Here is a 14,402-nt window from a genome sequence, read left to right on the forward strand (position 1 = left end):
GTCCATTTTGAGGAGAACATCAAAGACTATTTGGAGAAGGCAACATCTACTGCTTTGATACTCTCCTTGGGCTGCTTCATTTATGCTTTCCTTTGAACAATCACTCATACTGCTGCTACATTCTATAGTTTTTGAGAGAGAACTTGTTATGTATTTTCATCTTCAAACAAACTGAGAACCGATGCAAACCAACCCCCCATTGTCAGTTAACCGACCTAATCAGTTTTAGACCCAGCTTAGTTGGTTTTGGTTTGCAATTTTGGCCTGACTGACTAGGTCGGTTTGGTTTCAACTTTGGCCTAAAACCCACCTAAACCAACCCACGCCCACCCCTATTCTCAACCCTTGACCAAGCATTTATTTCTAATGGCTCTGCTCTGTGTTATAGGGATTATCCAACCAATAAATCACCTATTTCTTTTTTGCTTTAGGTCTAATTTAAAATGGAAAATTACTATACCACTTATCTTTCAGGAGTATTTTCGCATTTTGTCAATATCATGGTTTAAATGATGTAGGTTATGACAATAAATCTAGCTTAATTAGCAATTTTGACTTTGTGGTACATACCTATGAGTGGTCTAGAAAATTAATGACTAGGACTTGCATATAAAGATTTAATGGATCTTTGCAATGTTTGGATCTTTCATTTTCTATAAAAATTGTACCATTGAGTGATATCTACTATTGTAGCCAGATCACTTAAAAATATCAATTTTATTGGATAATGTAGGTTATGACAAGAAGAGAAAGAGGGAGATGGACAGCCCACAATCGACTTTCCTCCCAAGGTCAAATAAAGCAGCAACAATTTCTCTCCTCCCCTGAAAAAGTTCTCTCCTCCGTGAGAGCCTCTCCATTGTGAGAGCAATTCTCTTCCTCCGCGAGCGTTAGCGAGATGCCTTAGTTACAAACAACTTTCTGAACTTTTATTGTTGCGCTTTTAAGTTCTTCCAACCATTTCTTTTTTTCCCATAATTCTAGACCCCCTTTCCATCTCACTTGTCTCTAAGTCCCTATTCTGCTATTAACTTCTTTCAACCACTCATTTTCCCCCATAATTTAAGATCCATTTTCCATCTCACTTGTCTCTAAATCCCTATTCCTTTGATCCCTTTGTGTGCACATTTATATCAAATCCCTTATCCCTATCAAGTCATTCCCCCGTCAAGTCATTCCCCCCTTCAGCTCGGATCTTGGGCTTGAATGGTCGCATTAGCGGGGATGGCAGGTAGGAGAAGGATTAGAACCCCACCCATCAAAGATAAATGCAAAGGAAACCTACTAAGGCTGGCAGATCAGGAAACCAGGGCAAATGGAATATGCATAAATTACTCCAACCAAACTCTGGCAAGGGAAAAACACAAGAATACCTCAAACTACTCACTTCGTCAAATGTAAAGGCTAACTACTTAGCTACCTTTAAGTCGGGCATGAATGGCAAGGTACGTTTCAGATTAGGAATTAATAGAAGTATACAACCCTCGGTTATTATGTTTGTGGTCCTTGTGTACCTACAACTGAAGTTAAAAAGTTGTGAGGTGTGAAGGAGAGAAGACAAAAAATTGAGTGAAAATCTGGGTAGAGCCTTAACAGTTTACCATTCGTACACATCTGGAGGAATTGGTGGTCCACCTTGAGAGGAATATGGATCTATCCATAATAGAGCAATGGGTCAAATTAGTGGGCACAACATTGGTTAACAAAACCCTCAACAAATAGGGGGTTAGAAATATCCTTAGATCCTCATGGAAAGAGATGAGGGAAGTAGAACTCAAGTGGGTCAGAGACAATACCTTTATTATCACTTTCCAAAATGAAAGTATTACTGCTAAAATTCTAAACCAAGTGCCGTGGGCAGTCATGAAACAAAAGTTTTCTGTTAAAAGATGACCACAAGAGCTAGCACTGTATGGAAGTTGTCTCCTTTTGGGTACAAATTAGAGGTGTACCACCAAATCTCAACTCGGAAGAAAATGTGAAGCATCTAGCAACAAAAATTGGGGAGTTGAGGAATTTGAAGACCAAGCGAAAGTTCGAGGATTCCTGAGAGTAAAGGTAGTTGTAAACACCTCGAACCCTCTGACCACAAGGTGTTGGCTCCCAAGAGACAATAATAATGATACTTGGATTGAGTTTCGGTACGAAAGATTAAAAGACTTTTGTTATTGATGTGGTAGAATTGGACACTCTAACACTGAATGTTCCTTTGAACCTATGAAGGGTGGTATGGCAAGGTATGGAGAATGGACAAAAGCAGCACCAATTTGAGATATTATAGAATCTCCAAGACCTATAGCTATTACTTCGGGGGAACGAAGGTATGCTGGTGCAACAAGAGTATGATCCAGGCTTCCCAGTCAGCAACATACGAAGGACATTATTGGGGACGTTAGCATGGAAGGAGTACATAAAATAGTGGACCTAACCCAGCGATAATGCATCAGGATAAAGGAAAAGGAAAAAATAGGTGGCATAGACTACAGAAAATGAGCGAAGGACAAAATTTCAACCTGACCCAGTGGAAGGATGTAGGCCTTTGTTGAACCATCATTTTGTCATGGCTTTGAGACCATAGAGATGCACAGTGAGCAAGGAAGAAATCCTACGATCATGATTGAGGAAATTCATGAAGAAATTTATACTCAGATTGAGGGAGTAGTTATTGTGCCTTAGACTTAAACCCAGATTCCATAGATAAAATAGGGGGCAGAGACAAGTATGGAGATAATTTTTAGAGAGAGTGGTCGTGCTATTCATAAGGAGGTGAGTGGCAGAAGTACCAAGAGGGAGCTGGAAATTAAGAGCAAAGAGATGGTGCACTCCCTACAGAAAAAAGCAAAAATAGAGGAAGAAAGTAGAATAATAAATGAGAGAAAGGAGAAGGATGCAAAAAAACTAAGGAAAATGAGCATAAGGGAGACATGCTTGATGATGGAGAAAGCGATCTACGCGAATGAGGAACTGCAGGAAGTTTCGGTAGAGTATCAGGATATGTGAGGATTCATGGAGGATATCTCTGCGGGTGAGAAATAAGCCATGTTGGCAAAGAAAGCGGTAACCTCATCTTAAGGTGGTGGCTGCTGGCTTTCAATAGCCGCACGGTCACTATGATAGATCTTTTTTGGAACGTCTTGGGTTGGACATGGTAGTTCGGGTTCTACATGGGCTAATCAAGAAACACAAGCCCTTTATGATCTTTCTTTCGGAAACTAAAATGAGAGATCATAAAATATAAGGGGTTAGGCGGCGTATGGGTTGTTACTATAATGGTTTCAATGTCACTCCGGTAGGAATAGCAGGTGATTTGAGTCTCTGGTGGGATGATTCGTTGAAAGTAGAAGTAATGGAGTCCTTGAAAATCTTTATTGATGCTATTTGCAGCTGTGTTGATTTTCAGTGTGTGTTTCGATTCACAAGAGTTTATGGAACCTTTTACCGGGCTAAGAATGTGGACTTTTGGAGGGGAATGATTTAGAAATTTAGCTTGGACAACATCCCATAGATTTGTGTTGGTTACTTTAATGAATTCTTGTAGGACCATGAGAAGTCGGGAGGTGGAGAAGTTAGATATAATAGGCCTAGATACCTGGATGAGTTTATTTGCAAGCCAGAGGTTATGGACTTGGAGTTTAGCGGTCTTAAATTGACTTGGAGAGGCACTAGAAATGGGCAGTTGGTGGAGGCTTGGCTCGATCGGGTGATGAAATGTATAACCCGTACTTTCCTTCATGCCACCAACCAGGTGATGAAATGTACAACCCGTACTCTAATATCATTTGGCAACTTGCCACTCATGCCACCAACAAGGTGAAGTAGGAACTCATCTTCATGCCACCAACCAGGTGATTAAATGTACAACCTGTACTCTCCTTCATGCTACCAACCAAGTGATGAAATGTACAACCCGTACTCTAATATCATTTGGCAACTTGCCACTCATGCCACCAACCAGGTGAAGAAGGAACTCATCTTCATGCCACCAACCAGGTGATGAAATGTACAACCCGTACTCTTATTCATGCCACCAACCAGGTGATGAAATGTACAACCTGTACTATAATATCATTTGGCAACTTGCCATTCATGCCACCAACCAGGTGAAGAAGGAACTCATCCTTGTGCCACCAACCAGGTGATGAAATGTGATGATAGGTGATGTAGGAACTCACCTTTATACCACCAACCAAGTGATGAAAGCAACTCACCATTCATTCCACCGACCAGAAGACGAGTGGTACAACATGTACATGTGAACTCCTAGCATTCACAAATAATAAAAAACCCTCAAGTTTGACAACTCAACTAGGGGAGCACTTATGCCCAACAAGAGTTATAGTCACCAACAAAGTCTTATTGCAAGCCTACAACAACTTCAGTGCATGGCATACAAAGATCAAGTTATTCAGCCCTCTTGTATTTGCTTCAGACATTTCCCCTCTGTAACAATGCAAACACTACAACTTAAAGAAAGCTTCACACATTCATGATCAAGACAGTGTGAAGCAAAACCAATTTATGGTGCTAACAAGAGCTTCATCAAAGGAGTTCAACCACAATTCTCGAAAGCTTCACACATTCTTAATCAAGACAATGTGAAGCAAAACTAATTTATAGTGCCAACAAGAGCTTCATCAATTGAGGGCAACCATAATTCTCAAAAGCTTCACACACTCTTGATCAAGACAATGTGAAGCAAAACCAATTTATGGTGCCAACAAAAGCTTCATCAAAGGAGTTCAACCACAATTCTCAAAAGCTTCACACACTCTTGATCAAGACAGTGTGAAGCAAAACCAATTTATGGTGCCAACAAGAGCTTCATCAAAGGAGTTTAACCACAATTCTCAAAAGCTTCACACACTCTTGATCAAGATAGTGTGAAGCAAAACCAATTTATGGTGCCAACAAGAGCTTCATTAAAGGAGTTCAACCACAATTCTCAAAAGCTTCACACACTCTTAATCAAGATAGTGTGAAGCAAAACCAATTTATGGTGCCAATAAGAGCTTCATCAATAGAGGTCAACCACAATTCTCAAAAGCTTCACACACTCTTGATTAAGACAGTGTGAAGCAAAACCAATTTATGGTGCCAACAAGAGCTTTATCAATGGAGGGCAACCACAATTCTCAAAAGCTTCACACACTTTTGATCAAGACAATGTAAAGCAAAACCAATTTATGGTGCTAACAAAAGCTTCATCAATGGAGGGAACTACAATTCTCAAACATTTGAAGCAAATTCAATTTATATGGTTCATCCAAACATTCGACTACTACAAGGTGTGGCTTGCATCACAATCTCTTGCTCAACAATATGGAAGCAAAATTTGTAAAAAAAAGGGAAATTCAACAAAGCTTCATCAATGGAGGACAACTACAAATTCTCAAAAGCTTTACACTATCTTGATCAAGATAGTGTGAAGCAAAATCAATTCGTGGTACCCAACAAAGCTTCACCACAAAAGCTTTACCAACAAAAGCTTCATCAATAGAGGACAACTACAAATTCTCAAAAGCTTCACACTATCTTGATCAAGATAGTGTGAAGCAAAATCAATTCATGGTACCCAACAAAAGCTTCAACTCCAAAGCTTCACCTACAAAGCTTCAACTCCAAAGCTTCACCTATAAAAGCTTCACCCACAATAGTTTCACCTACAAAAGCTTCACCCATAAAAGCTTCACCCACCACAAAAGCTTCACCCACCACAAAAGCTTCACCTACAAAAGCTTCACCAACAGAAGCTTCACCCACAAAAGCTTCACCTACAAAAGCTTCACCAACAAAAGCTTCACCCACAAAAGCTTCACCCACCACAAAAGCTTCACCTACAAAAGCTTCACCAACAAAAGCTTCACCCACAAAAGCTTCCCCCACCACAAAAGCTTCACCCACCACAAAAGTTTCCCCCACCACAAAAGCTTCACCCACAAAAGCTTACCCCACCACAAAAACTGCACCCACAAAAGCTTCCCTCACAAAAGCTTCCCCCACCACAAAAGCTTCACCTACCACAAAAGCTTCACCCACAAAAGCTTCCCCCACAAAAGCTTCACCCATCACAAAAGCTTCACCCACAAAAGCTTCACCTACAAAAACTTCACCTACAAAGCTTCAACACAAAAACTTCACCTACAAAAGCTTCACACTATCTTGATCAAGATAGTGTGAAGCAAAATCAATTCATGGTACCCAACAAAGCTTCAACCTCAAAGCTTCACCTACAAAGCTTCAACACCAAAGCTTCAACACCAAAGCTTCACCTACAAAGCTTAAAATATATATATATATATATATATATATTTTTTTTTTTTCAGAAATTCAAAAAAAAAAAAAAATTCGAAAAAAAAATTAGAAAAAAAAATGCCTAGGCCTCATCTTCTTTAGGCCTAACAACTTTCATAACAAATATATATGAAGGAGGAGTTTTGGGCTACCACTTAGAAAGGAAATGCCTCATTCGTCATCTCCCTCGACCGGAGACTTAGGGGACTCCTACCATATTCTATTGCACCTTGATACTTGGAAGTCTCAATACCACTCAGTGACTTGGATTTTTCAAGTCTCCAACCGAGAAGTTTTCCTCACTCGGGAAATTAAGGGAGCACTACCTCAACCTACTGATAAGCTCATATTTATATATATTTTACATCAAATTCACTTGTCTTTTCTTAGTTAGTTCCTTATATTTTTGAGCTATTTACTTTGTTTTTGTGTTTAGTAGGATTTGTCAAGCAAAGAAATGAAAAATAGCACAAGTTGGATATTAAGTGACAAATTCGTCAAAACTGCCTATGCAGGTCAGCTGACTTTGGAAGCAAGTTGCGAATAGCTCAGAATGAATTAGAGAATGAGTCTTATATGCTTAGAAAGGTACGGATGTCTATTTTCTGGAGCATTTCACGGATTGTTCGTCAAAACTGCCTGTGCAGGTCAGCTGACTTTGGAAGCAAGTTGCGAACAGCTCAGAATGAATTAGAGAATGAGTCTTATATGCTTAGAAAGGTACGGATGTTTAGTTTCTGGAGCATTTCGCGGATTGTTAATATCATGTTTGTAGAAGAAGTTATGGCCGTTTTAACACTGAAAGGTTTCCAAGACGCTGTGCAGTTTGTAACTGCATTGAAGGCAATAAATCCAATAAAACTTGCAGCCAAGAACAAGCCAGCTGACACCTCTTCAAATATCAGATGAAATGGAATTAAAAATGAGGATTAAGAGGGAGTAATTGGCATAAAGGTTACCTAAAGTGTTACAATTGTTTTACCACATTTCCTCTCACTTATTGTCATCACTAAATGGCTATTAGTGGGTGAGTTAAGGAGAAGAAAATGATGCAGCAAGAATGGGTTTAAAAGCAGCATTGGGGAAGGAAGGAAGGGAGGAGGAAGCCTCGATCGATTTCTTTCAGTTCTATCTTCTCAAACTCATGTCTATCTTTTGTTTTAACTTAAGGATTGTGTGTAACTAAATTTTTAGTAGTTAGGGGCTGTTTTGAAGCCTCGAATATGATTGCAATTTTGTTATGACATTTCGTTGAATTACTTTTATGAATGGATGAAAATTGGTTCACTACTTGTCTCATTGATGAATTCTTTTTTTGTTTTCTATGGATGCATACGTAGTAAGCATATCTAGGATTCTAACACTATGAATATGTGTGTGCTTGCCCTTGTTGAATGAGGATCTACATATGTTCTAGAGTAGTACTTGTTAATTGCGATTAACATGTGAACCAATTTCTAGGATAAGTAAGACAACGCCAGTACTTACAATGCCTTGTGATGACTCAAACTCTTTTCGTTCTTAATGATTTCTCCTTGTTAAATCTATGAACACGCCATTCTAGATTGCATGCTAGGGACTAAGTTAAGGTGAAAACGCCATTCTCTTAACATACTACGTAAGAAAGAGTAATAGGTTGAGTTCTAACATTGAGCCAACTTGAGCATCTTCATCCGGAAATAAAAGGAATTTGAATGAAACATAACATGTTTGCATGATTATTTGGTGGTGGATAGCAATACCCCTAACTCATTTTTCTTAATTTGTGAGCTACTTAATATCTGTTTCTGTCCTGTTTTTGTTCGATTTAATTTAAATAGCAAATCAACTTTGTGTGAGTGTAGCTCTGTGTGTCTAGTGTTTGCTTATAAAATTTCGTAGACTTTAGATTAGTGTAAGTCAGTCTAATAATTATTTTTCGGTGGCTGGTCGGTAGGGACAGCAACCAGTTTTTGTGACATTTTAAGTAGTTAGATAAAACAATCTTCTGCAGGAAAGACCCTTATTTTCATATGCTACAATTGACAAATCTTAGTGTTAATAAGGAAAATCAATAGGACATTTGTGTGCTACTTTGTAGTGTGCTTTTAATCCTATCACCTACATGCTTCACTCACAAGGCTTCAACATACAAGCTTCAACAAAAGAAAAAATTCAAAGAACTTAGTGAAGAAGGTCTTGGTGTATTTAACACAATACGTTGAAATAAAGCAAAGCTTGTTTATTGATATCTCCGATAAGTTACAAATATTTACATATACATGAATCAAAATAAACAAACAAGAGGGAGCCTTCACAAAGGTTGCTCAGGAGAAGTCTCAGTAGTCGGCAGAGCCCCAGAAAGATGAGGCACCGGAGGGTGATTATCTGGAGCCTCAGTACTGGGCATTACCCCAGAATGAGGAAGGACCAAAGGTTGATCATTTGGAGCTTCATTATGCGGTACAGCCCCAGAAGACGAAGGTAATAAATGCCTTTGGAACAAACCCACAAACTTCTGATAATCAAGTAAAATTTGACCATCAGATTCCTGCAACTGGTTGAGCTTCCTTTTCATGTTTGTAGCATAGTCATATGCGAGCCTGTGCAACTGTTTATTCTCATGCTTGAGCCCTCTGATCTTCTGTTTGAGACTTATCACTTCAGCCGCCAATGATTCAACTTGGCGGGTTCGAGCAAATAGGCGTTGGGCCATATTAGACACAGAACTTGCACACTGAACACTGAGAGCCAGAGAATCTTTAACAACCAACTCATCAGACCGTTTGGAAAGTAGTCTGTTATCTTTGGGAGTGAGAAGGTTCCTGGCCACCACCACAGTGGTCATATCATTCTTCATCACAGAGTCCCTAATGGTAAGAGGACCAGTAAGGGATAAGAAGGATGGGTGCCATATGTTGTCTTGAGAGGGCATGGCTGCCTTTTCACCAAATTCAAGTCAAAACGATGGTTGGATGGGCCAGACATTTTCAGAAATGATGAAGGAGAAATGAGGTACAATAAATCTCTGAAGTACAAAAATAAGAGGAAAATTCCTACAAGCAATAACTCTCTGAATATACTTCTTGCACACAATTGGTGCCCTTATAAAAGAAAGGGCAACATGGCCGTTGGTTCAAAAATTGAAGAGGCACCACTATCTGGATTTCGAAGAGGCACCACTTTCCACACCCAACATCAACTCCACGGGCACTGCATATAACTTTGCCAAAGATCTCTGTCAAAGTTTAGACACATAAATTTTGAAGGTCCAGCTACCCTACTATTACCCACAAGGGTAAAGGAACAGCACCACTGCTTGATAACTGGAAAATCCCTATGTGTGTTAACCTCTGTGCTCCGTGGCAAGGTAGACTGGCAAAAATGTCCAACCCTTACTCACATTCAAGAAAACACTCCCAACAAGATTGCTTGCTAAAAAATCGAAGAGGCACCGCCTTCCGAATCTCGAGAGCCAGACTCCCAACTGGATTACTTGCTCAAAAATTGAAGAGGCACATCTCTCCGAATCTCAAGAGCTAGACTCCCAACATGATTACTTGCTCAAAAATAGAAGAGGCACCGCTCTCCGAATCTCAAAAGCCAGACTCCCAACAAGATTGCTTTCTCAAAAATCGAAGAGGCACCGTTCTTCAAATCTCGAGAGCCAGATCCCCGACATGATTGCTTGTTCGAAAATCGAAGAGGCACCGCTCTCCGAAATTCGAGAGCTAGATTTCCTTTGATAAAGCTTGTCTGTAATCTTCACACACAACATCAGCTTTCCAAATACCACAGACCATTTTTTCAAAGTGCTCTAACAAAGTTAAAACACATGAATCTTGTAGCTCCCACTACATTGCTATGACTGAGAAGGGTAAAGGAACATCGTTACCACTCGCTGTTGGGACAATTCCTATATATGTCGACCTTCAACCTCCACAGCCAGGCAGACCTGCAAATAAAAAAAAATGCTCAACTTTTCTTCACATCTGAGAGGGCATTCTCAGCAGAGTCTCTCGAAATACTCAGCTTCTCTTCCCCCAATAATACCTTTGCAAACAAGCCACACCAGAGCAAGAGTATCTCATATCATTAGGGTTAAAAGCAAGAGTATCCCATATCATGCTTTTTCCCTGTCTTTTCCTTTGGCCTTGTTCTTACCTGTAAGACAAGGAGAAAGAGAGCAATCAGTCAGCACTTGGAATTAAGCTTCCAGTCATGAACTGACTGCCTAGAACCCCTTGCCTGATTACTTACCAGGCATTGCTCTCGAGTTCTCATCTTCAACATCTTATGCTTCTAGAGAAGATACCACATCTGCCTGAGGAACAGATAGGGCAAGTGAGAAGGATACAAGGAAGCATTTAGAGACAAGCGTAACAGAACAAGTGCTGATACATCCACTACTTTGTCAACAACAAAAGTATCCCATATCATCAGGGTCGAACGTACTCTAGATTTGATGGACTTGTTTTGACCCTCAAATTCTTTAGTCGACCTTATACTCTGGAGGAAACCAGAAAGCCCTCCAGCCCAATTCAAGAATAAGCTTGTGGAAAGTTACTTCTTTAAAAGCAAAAGTATCTCATATCATCTCTTCTCCATTTGCTTCTCCTTATCCTTGTTGCTGTTTACGACATAAGAAGAAGGAGAACAATCAACCGAAAGCCGAAGTCAAACCTTTGATCCAGGTTGCTTGCTTGGAAGTCTGATTGCTTAACTTGTCTGTTACCTCATTCGACAAATCTCCTAGCTCGGCGACTTGGGGGACTTTTACTATAGGGTTTGTATCGCACTTAACCAAGCTCGAAACTACAAGTAAGCTTCAAGTGAAATTGATACATTACCTTGTGCATCTTCATCGGTTAAAGATACCACCCCTGGATGGAGGAAAAGTACTTCCAGAGAAGATGCCACATCTACATATGAGACAGATAAGGCAAGTGAAAATGATACCACACTTCGGTACTTAGAAGTTTCGTGATTACTTAATGGCTTGGATCTTACAAGTCCCCAATCGAGGAGCTTTCTTCACTTAGGAACTTAGAGGAGCACTATTTGTACCATACTTGACCAATCTCGAAACTACTGAGCACCGGTCAACGTTATACCGTCAAGGACCTAGAAGAGTTTCCCTTCAACCAGGAGGCCAATCACAGCACGACATGTCGACATCAGAAGCTAATCATAGTGCGACACATGTCAACATCAGAAGCCAATCACAGCACGACACGTGTCAATGTCAGAATGAAAGTAGAAACTCTCTTCTATAAACAGAGATCATTCTCTCATAATATTTCATAATGTCATTTGTACTAAATCATTCACTAGTACTCACTAAAAGAGAGCTTGAACCTATGTACTTGTGTAAACCCTTCACAATTAGTGAGAACTCCTATACTTCGTGGACGTAGCCAATCTGGGTGAACCACGTACATCTTGTGTTTGCTTCCCTATCTCTATCCATTTACATACTTATCCACACTAGTGAGTGGAGCAATCTAGCGAAGGTCACAAACTTAACACTTTCTATTGTACAAAAGTCCCCACGGATTTTGTGCATCAACATTTGGCACTGTCTGTGGGAATTGACACAAAAAACTATGTCAGTTCTCTTTAATTTTTCATCAAATCTCACACTATCCATCGTGAATATGTAGAACCACACAACCAAAATCCCAGTCCTATCTCTCTCTCTAGAAACCCAGAAATGGGTAAGCAAAACGAACACAGTTCCTCAGCTCCCTCTCTCTATTTTTTTAACACCAATCTCTCTCTCTCTCTCTCTCTCTCTCTTTGTTTTCTCTAAAACCCAAAATCCCAAACCTTTAAATTTACCAAAAGCAACCAAAGTTTCCCACAACTTGATGTTTTTGCCCAGATAGGTTCTGCTCATACTCCTGCTAGAACTGATTCTACTTCTGCTATGTTATTGATAATTCTGCTAAACATCATTGTTTTCCAACCCACCACATCAGATCTGAGCGACGAGGCGTGCCTAACCCACCTGAGAGAATCCCTCAAAGACCCAACAAAATCCCTCCAGAATTGGACCAAATCCACCTTCGCCAACCCCTGCAGTGGCTTCATCTTTTACCTCTAGGGCGCCACCTGCAACAATGACCGCATGTACAAGTTCTCTCTCACCAACCTCTCCCTCCACGACTCCATCTCCCCTTTCCTCGCCAACTGTACTAACCTCCAGGCCCTCGACCTCTCTTCCAACTTCTTCACCGGCCCCATTCCCCAGTAATTGTGCCTTTTCGTCCGCCTCTCTACCTTCGTCGATCTCCAACAATGATGACGTTGCTCGGAGCTTGCCGAAATATGTGGGGGCAGCTTCCCTCCTGGCCGTCCTCTTTAACCGCATCGTTTTGGACATCACTTTTATAGCCGATGCTAGCAGTGCACAGTCTAGGCTGACTTATTGACGTTGGGATCGACCGTGACCAACATATTAGCTAAAATCTATATTTAAGTTGAATTCGGAAGGTGTTGAATGCGAGAGGAGCATTGTTGAGTGTTGGAATCTCCCTAAGACTCTACTATCTAAGTTATTGTGATAGGAGCATTGTTGAGTGTTAGAAGCCGAAGACGACTTATGTTGATTCTTCAATGGCGATACATCCAGGTTATTTAAGCAACATATTTATCATAGTAGAGGATGAAGGATAACGGTTATCGAGATCATATTCCCGTGCATTCCAATTCTGTTGCGAAATGTTGCTGTCCTGAAATATATAATGACAAATTAGAGGCTGAAGAGAGAAAGCAGCAGAAGGAGAAAGAGAATGAAAGAGAGAAAATTCAAATAAAAAAGATCGACAACGCGACAGCAAGGCAGGTGACCTTCTCTGTGATGCTGAGAAACTCTCAGAACCCTCACTCTATCGTCTCCGTATTTCTCTCAGAATCCAATATCCGTGCAGTTGATGGAAATTTTCACATTCTGCGTGCATTTGAAAATCTAAATATCATCCATGTCGATGATACTGTGGATCCTGTGAGGGATTTGGAGATTATCAGAAATTATGCCTAAAGGAATGTATCAAACAGGGATGAGGAATATGGGTGGGCAGAGAAAAAGCGAAGAGATCAAGAAAAGCAAGTGGGTGGTGTTGAAAAGGCTGTCCACGCAGCTGTCACTTTAGAGAAACGAATATTGCCTTTAATCATGTCATCAAGCGACATATCCAAAGCAGAAAGCAGAAAGAAAAGCAGAAAGTAAAAGTAGAAAGAAAAAGCAGAAAGCAAAAGAAGATAAAAAGAAGCAGACATAATTGCGGCAGTGATGGCATGCAGAAAAGGGAATTATGGACGTGACCCATTAAGCAGAGGGTCAGATTTATTTTTGAATGATGTGATTTATTTTTCTTATCTTTCGGAGACATCTGTATAAACCCCATCAGAGGGTTAAAAAAAAACGGCAAGCCTAAAATAATGGGCTGGAATGTTATGTGGAGGGCCAAGGCCCATATGCCCAAAAGAGCTAGACCCTATGACTCCAAAATTATTCGACACCCTGCCGCTATTATCACCAACTAAGTGATCAATAATAGTACACCCAGTACTTCAAATTTATTCGGCACCCTGCCGCTATTATCACTAACCAGGTGATCAAAAGTACGCCTAGTACTACAAATTTATTCGGCACTCTACCACTATTATCACCAACCAGGTGATCAAAAGTATGCCCAGTACTCCAAAATTATTCGGCAGCTTGCCACTATTATCACCCATTAGGTGATCAAAAGTACGTCTAGTACTCCAAAATTATACATGAGCATTACTCATGTCAATCATACATAAAAATTCATGAGCATCACTCATGTCAATCATACATAAACATTCATGATCATCATTCATGTTAACATTCATGAGCATCACACATGTCAAATCAACACAAACATTCATGAGCATCACTCATGTCAATCAGCTTCGAAAGCTTCATTTACAAAAGCTCCAGCTTCAAAGCTTCACTTGCAAAGCTTCACCAACAAAGCTTCACCAACAAAGCTTCAGTGCAGGGTATACAAATACATCATCCAAACAACCACCACTTTGGCCTATACATGGATTGAATTTGAAGTCTCTAGCTAACAGCCTCTATTGACTGAAGACTTGGGGGA

Source organism: Malus domestica, chromosome 16, assembly GCF_042453785.1.
Source record: "Malus domestica chromosome 16, GDT2T_hap1".
NCBI classification, from domain to species: domain Eukaryota; kingdom Viridiplantae; phylum Streptophyta; class Magnoliopsida; order Rosales; family Rosaceae; genus Malus; species Malus domestica.